The sequence below is a fragment of the Macrobrachium rosenbergii genome, chromosome 3 (genome assembly GCF_040412425.1).
Source record: "Macrobrachium rosenbergii isolate ZJJX-2024 chromosome 3, ASM4041242v1, whole genome shotgun sequence".
Lineage (NCBI taxonomy): Eukaryota > Metazoa > Arthropoda > Malacostraca > Decapoda > Palaemonidae > Macrobrachium > Macrobrachium rosenbergii.
Window position 1 is genome coordinate 39188876 of NC_089743.1, and position 7601 is coordinate 39196476.

Below are 7601 nucleotides of genomic sequence, written 5' to 3' on the forward strand. Positions count from 1 at the left end.
CTTCTCCTTTTCGTTATCATCAGTAACATCTGTAGCAACTATAGTATTAGTGGTAGTAGTAAAAGAGTTACTAATATACTACTCCCCCAACCCAGTTCCTCTCGGGAACCACCACAAATGTCTTCCTTTATCTGCATTCTAGTATTTTTATCTGGATTTTTTTTCTTCTATGGCATCATTCCCCCGGAACTGGAGGTAATTTGACTTCCAGAAAATTAAGAGACTATTTTTCTCACGGCTGAACCTGAGGCGGGGTGGTGATGGAAGGGGGGAGTATGCTCTAGGTAATGGTGGGAGGGAGGGACCTGCCGGTGTGACCAGCTGCAAACAATTTTTTTTTTTTATTATTCTTCTGAGCGTTTGTAGCCTCCAATCAGGATTCAGTTTTCTTGGATGATTCTCTCGTTTTAAGTTTTAGATTTAGGTTTAAGGTTTTCATAATAATTCCAGTTCACCCGGAAATAAAAATACATATATATATATATATATATATATATATATATATATATATATATATATATATATATATATATATATATATGAATCCAGTCACTTGAAACTTTGAATTTGTAAGGTATTAAAAAGTAGACGAATAACCTAGGGAGATGGAGAACTTAAAGATAAGTATTTGGACTAAATATTTTCTAGTAAGGTAAGGAATTTAAATGTTTAAGAACTACAAGGAATTGGAAATTAGGTACTCTTTAGTATATATAGCTTTTTTCATTTATCTAAAATGGCCACTGTATAATATACATTATTTTGTAATTATAATATTGCGTTTTGGAACTCTTAAGTAACAAAATTCTTCAAACTGTTTCCATCAACATTACTTAATCTTTACTATATATAGCTATGAATCTTCTATGCATTCTGAGCTGAAATAAATAAGAGCTATTTTGCAGATACTCGGGAGACTCGGTATACATCTCTGTTACTTATTTGTCATATACTAATAATATTTCCTTTGTAGAAATTCCTAGGTGATGAGTCCCTATGGCCTACCATGCTTAGTGCGATGGAGTGTATAAGCATAAAAGTATATTTCGATTTTGATAAATAAAAATCAACATTGACTTAGTTTACATAGGACTACTTAACTACCAATGAAACGAGCTCCCTATTATCAAAATATTTCAATTTACTTTCAATTGTTTCGTTAAATAATAGTTTCAGTTGTTTCGTTAAACGAGCGTCTTCACGTGAAGAGATAATGCATTACATGGAAATATCTTCATTGCAAATACAGTGTAGTTATTGTTTTATCATTTTATCACACATTACTGCATAAATACATTATTTACGTAAAGGCAAAAGAGACGATAAACGTAGGAACGAGTGAAAAACGAACGAATTGTTCAGGAAAAAAAGTCCGGCGGTTTCTGGTAAGAGCTGTCAATCGTCCAAGGGACCTAAGAAACCGGTTGACATGTTTCTCGCGGGTGACGGCAGGTGGCAGCAGCTTGCAGTGCCGTTTGATTCATTTCAACAGTAGGAAAAGAAGCTTTTATATATACAATTAAATTGGCATTATCGCTAGATTTATTAATCTAATTCTGCTTATAATGAACCTTGCAGAAATTTATGAAGTAAATGTACACCTTACGTACAAATTAAAGTGATTTACTCTTAATATGACGTAGGTAGGGTTCCCATTGAGAGGGTACTTCTCCTTTTAATCTCCCACAAATTAATTGACCATTAGTCAAATATTAAGATAGGCGTAATCGACGGATATGCACAGGAGTAACTACTTCCAGATAAAACCAGTTTCTCATAATACGTAAACTTGAGAACTTTGGATAATTATGTTATTAACTTCGAATGTAATGCAAGTTTTTAAATGCCTTTAAACGTGTTCTTTAAACCTTTATTTTTACCAGAACAGAGAGAGAGAGAAAGTTTTGAGTATTTTTACGGGATAACTAGTGATGAAAATTGTATGCAAATTTATTTCAGGATCAGATAGAGCCTACTTAATCATGCAATTACAGTCGTCATCCAAGCTTTACCACCGACTCGAGAGAAAGAGAGAGTACATGGATGACTTTTATGCGAACGCTTGTAGCTTACTAATAAAAATAAAACCGATACACCTAGGCGTAACAACAGACAACAGGAAAATTTGTCTTACACCATTTTTATTGCTGCTGAAGGAATTCCAAACCTATTTTCGTTTTCATCCATAAGTCTATATTCTAAGATTTATTGCATAATGGAGTTTTGACGTTCTGTTGATGAGCGTTTTGTGCAAGTTCATGAAGTGTTTAATGCTATGGACGCTTCTAAACAGGAGGTTTAATCCTTTTTTATTTAGGAAATTACCAGTACTTACTGTGTACCTATTGCTGTATAGGTCTAATTTCACTCTATTGAACTTACTTAAAACATTTTTCAGTTGTTTGCTATTTCATCTTTTGAAGCTGTTAGATTATTATTTGAAAATTAATAGCTGCTTTTATTCATAGTTTTAAACATGAAATTACTAATCTTACTTGCTGTACAGTTTCAAAAGAGAATCATAAAAGAATAAGGTATTTTAATGAAATTTATTTAAAATGGAAGAAATCAGAAGCTGTCAAATACATAACTATAGAATAAAATGACAAATCCCCTTTCCTTACTCAATAAAAAAAATATAGAATTTTGATATTGCATTTTTTCAAAACCGGGTGGAAAAGCTGGTCCCGATTTCTCTCTCTCTCTCTCTCTCTCTCTCTCTCTCTCTCTCTCTCTCTCTCTCTCTAACCTACTGCACAAGAAAAATGGAACCCAGATGAATAAAAGTTTATTACCAGATAACTTTCCATTAATGAAAACAAGTTCTTCCAGATTCTCTCTCTCTCTCTCTCTCTCTCTCTCTCTCTCTCTCTCTCTCTCTCTCTCTCTCTCTCTCTCTCTCTCTCATCGAATTAAATGAAATAACAGACGATTACATCTTCATATTGCTTTAACAAAGCTTTAGAGACGAGGTCTAGCTCTTCTCTCTATGTCTCTCCCAGAACCGCGAGTGAGATATGGCGTTCATTACCAAGAAGCATGAAACGATTATGGCGGAGTTTTAGAGGCGATAATCAAAAGAGAACGTTAATGTGTTTCGCCTCCTCTCTCTTTTCCTCATCAACCAACTTTCTTTCCTCGACTTTCTCTCGAAAGTTCGTTTTATTTCCTTCTTCGGGAGATTTTATGGGGTTTATCGCACAGCAGAGGTTTACGGTTTAAGCTCCCCCGGAATGAATTATACCGCAAATAATCATCTTCGGTGAAATTATTTACGAAATTTCGGTTAGGCCTGGCACTTGGGCACTTTCTGAAGACAGTGAAAAGAGGGGGTTTTAGTGGTTGGACAGCAGGAGAAAGAGAACTGGTAATAATGGAGATGAAGTACAAGGACTAAAGAAATGAAGGCTAAAGAGGGTGGACAACAAGACTGAAGAAATGAAGTGGGAATGGAGGTAAAGTAAAAGGCTAAAAAAGTGGGTGCAGCCAGGGGTCGAAGGGACGCTGCAAACACCCTTTAGTAAAGCTTACAGTGCACCACGTGAGATGCAGCAGTGTTACTACTCCCATACGGGATCTAGAATTAAATGTATTGCCAAAATTCGTATTATTTTCATGAATATGTTTTTTTTTTTCACTTAATCAATTATTGATTTGGAAATGTATGCAAACCAGTCTCCCTCTTTTTTGTTAACATTTTTCCCCCTTTTGTTTACTTCGTTCCCTATCAGAGGAAATCATTAATTCTTTAAGATTTTTTTTCTTCTAATACTTCAGAATCTTATGGGGATTTTTATACTGGTGGATTCTTTCAGAGTCAAATTGCAACTGAAAATACCCGGTTACTCTACTGGTGAATATCTCTCTCTCTCTCTCTCTCTCTCTCTCTTAGCCCTGAATTTTTCTGCATAGATTAAGAGAGGTGCGATAAAAGTACCGCTGTCAACTTGCTCTTGGTAATACTTGGTTACTATATTGATAATCTCTCTCTCTCTCTCTCTCTCTCTCTCTCTCTCTCTCTCTCTCTCTCTCTCTCTCTCTCTCTCTCTCTCTCTGAATTTTTGACAGAGATTAAGAGAGGCGAAATAAGAAACTAATTTCTCCTGTTGCATCAAGATCTCTCTTTATAAAACGTCTAATTTAACTTAACATTAAACACCATTTTTCGGGGAAATGACGCTCGGATGCTGGCTACTTTTCCCTTTGTCTAATGAGTTCGTCCACAAAGAACTAATTTACATATCGTTATCACTAATTTACATATTCGTATAAGACTATTTTTGTATTTATTGCTTTCGTTACGTTTTCTTTGCTTTCTCCCTTCGTATCTCTGTCTCTTTTTGCTACAAGGTTAACGGAATTGACGGAGACTGTTTGAGGCAGACTAGATATAATTCGGATATGCCGAATTAGAAGCGCTTGATGCGTTTTGTTATCGTCTAAACAGACGCGAAGGCACGTGTGTTTGTGCTTGCAGGTGTGTGTGTTTATGAATGAATAATATACAATAGTTGAAATGCATAATTATGTAAATCTAAGAATTTTTTTAAACGGTAAAACTAACCTGTTCATCATATCCGATTTATTTTCTAAACGTAATGATTTTTTGAAAAATAAAGTGTTTCACATCCTGTTGCTATAATATCTATGACAAACTTTTATGATTTTGATTAAAATTCACAACTGTACAAGAGACATCGAGATGAAACGCATACTACATGTTCATAGTAAATAACAGCTCTACGGAATTCCCATAACCCCTTTTATTTATCCTTTTATATCCTCCTACACGGAACTGAAATGGCAAGTCACACTGGTATTACAGAGCTATAACCCCGAGCGTAGAAGATAATACTTCATGTTAATGGGTTAGACGAACCCTCGTGTATAGTCGTTTATAGTCGTAAGAGCGATGTCTTTTTCTCTCTTCTTGACCTTATCATGGTATGTATGTATGGTAAGGTGCCTTGTTATATGTATGGCGATCCACGTATATATGATTTCAATTTATTTATTTATTGATTTGTAGGTGCTATAGGATTTTTGGGCCTTAAATTTAGCTGCCGTTACAATAAGCGATTACTATATTTGCTTCTCTGTGTTACTTCTCCTTCATCCTGTCTTTATTGATTGTCTATTTGATATACAATATAATGTGTAATATTCAAATGATCTTAATAATTACACTCTACCCATTCTGCTACTGAAATGGATAAGCACAATTTTACAAATACTCTGGGGAATCGGTAAATATTTCTGTTCCTTATTTGCCATGAATGAATGATATTTACTTCGTTTTTATATATATATTCATATCATACATATCGTAATGACATCACAAGTATTATGCTACGAAGTACAGAATCATAAAAGTATATATTAATACATTTTATAATATATCTTTTAATGTAGTTCTACTTAGTACTACTTAACTACCACCAAAACGAGCTCCCTATTTTCAAAATATTTCGATTTATCATTTATTGTTTGGTTAAACTTTAAGGGCCTCTTCAAGTGAAGAGATAACGCATTAAGAGTAAGCAGTTTTAATGCATGTACATTCTAGTTAGGTATTTTATCATCCCACCATACAGTACTGCATAAATAAACCATTTAAGCCAAAGGTAAATGAGAAGATAAACGTAGGAACGAGTGAAAACCGAACGATTTGTTAAGGGAAAAAAGTCCGGCGGTTTCTAGTATGAGCTGCCAACCGTCCACGGGACCTGAAAAGCCGGTTGATTATGTTTCTCCCGGCTGACGACAGATGGCAGCACTTTGCAGGCCCATATGGTTCCTTTTCAACAGCAGGAGAAGAAGCCTTTATATATACATTTAAATTGGGATTATCGCTAGATTTATTAATCTAATTCTGTTTATAATGAACCTTGCATAAATGTACAAATTAAAGTGATTTACTCTTAATATATGGCGAACGTGGGGTTCCTATTGAGAGAATACTTGTCCTTTTGATTTGCCACAAATAAATAGACCATCAATTAAATATTAAGAAAAGGATAAGTTAGGAATGTGCATAGATCTTCATTAATGAATCATTTTGATACTATTTCATAGCATAATTAGTGGAAAATTCCCAATTATCGCTGGTTTATTTAGGAGGCTGAGACTGAATTCAAACTGAAGCGTAATTTAACCTTTGAACAAATGATAACTTCCTGTAATCACATGGCAATTACAGTTTAGTGTTATTTATATGAAACTAAGACTTAGAGAAATACTATATTTAGACCCAAATCACTAAATTTCAAAATAAAGTCAAGAAAGAAAGAATTACTAAACTCCACCATGAATTAAGAGAAAACACCAAATTACATGTTTTTTTTTACAAGAAATCAAAACGTTTCATTATCACCCAAATATTCCCTAATTGTAGGCTTCTTGAGATTTCAATATTCGAGGTCCGGTTAATGAACACTGAATTCCTTCATCTGTTGAGCAGTTCCCCGAGGACGCATTTAAGGAAACTTCATTCGTCTTTTAGCAGAAATTAATTATGTTCTTCAAAGTCTTCCTTCAGTTTCCGGTTTCGAATTTGCAGTTGCAAAATAATACTATTCTTTTATTCCTAGGAATTTTATCTTGTCTACGGCCACAATTCAAGTATGGAATAGTTTGTCTACTGCAGTTTGGGATTAATGTAACATAGGTGTGGCAGTTTTGTTCATGCTTTATGTTCGTATATGTATTTGAGTAGCCTCATATACTGTATTTTCTCAGCCAATGTCTGATATATATATATATATATATGTATATATATATATATATATATATATATATATATATATATATATATATATGTATATATATGTATACATATATATATATATATATATATATATATATATATATATATATATATATATGTGTGTGTGATTATATTGTGTATAATATATAAATAAATTTTCTGTGGAAAACAATCATTGTAAATCCTCTTTAACTTAAAAACAAAGTCACATTATCCTTGCTCATAATTTGAGATCTTATCACGAGGCGGTTGAGAAAGAAGATTAGTCAATAAACGTGTAATTAACAACAAGTGGTTATGAGATTTAACAATATCCAGATATTCAGCAATATATTTCTGCTCGCTCCTCTTTCAGGGTAATTAGTAAACACCTGTGGTTAATATGCAGGGCCCTTAATTACACGAGAGCGTTCAGTTTTTTTTTATTTATATTCCTTTCTGTATATATTTATATATATATATATATATATATAGATATAGATATAGATATAGATATATATATATATATATATATATATATATATATATATATATATATATATATATATATATATATATATATATATATATATATATGGTTGCTTAGTATGCAGAGTACAATATTCTCAGGGAGGTAATTATCTCCATTTTCTGCTTATACTCTTTTTTTCCTGCTTCATTTCATGAATAAAAAACTTACGAATTCACCAACTATATGTATATATGAATTCCCAATCTAGTTCCTGCAAATTTAACAGATGTATGTCCCCTGTTTATTTACCTGACCAAAATGGGTCAAGGGCTTCTTTTTTGTCTTCGTCAAACCGACTGGGCTACTTTGTGTAATTGAAGGTAT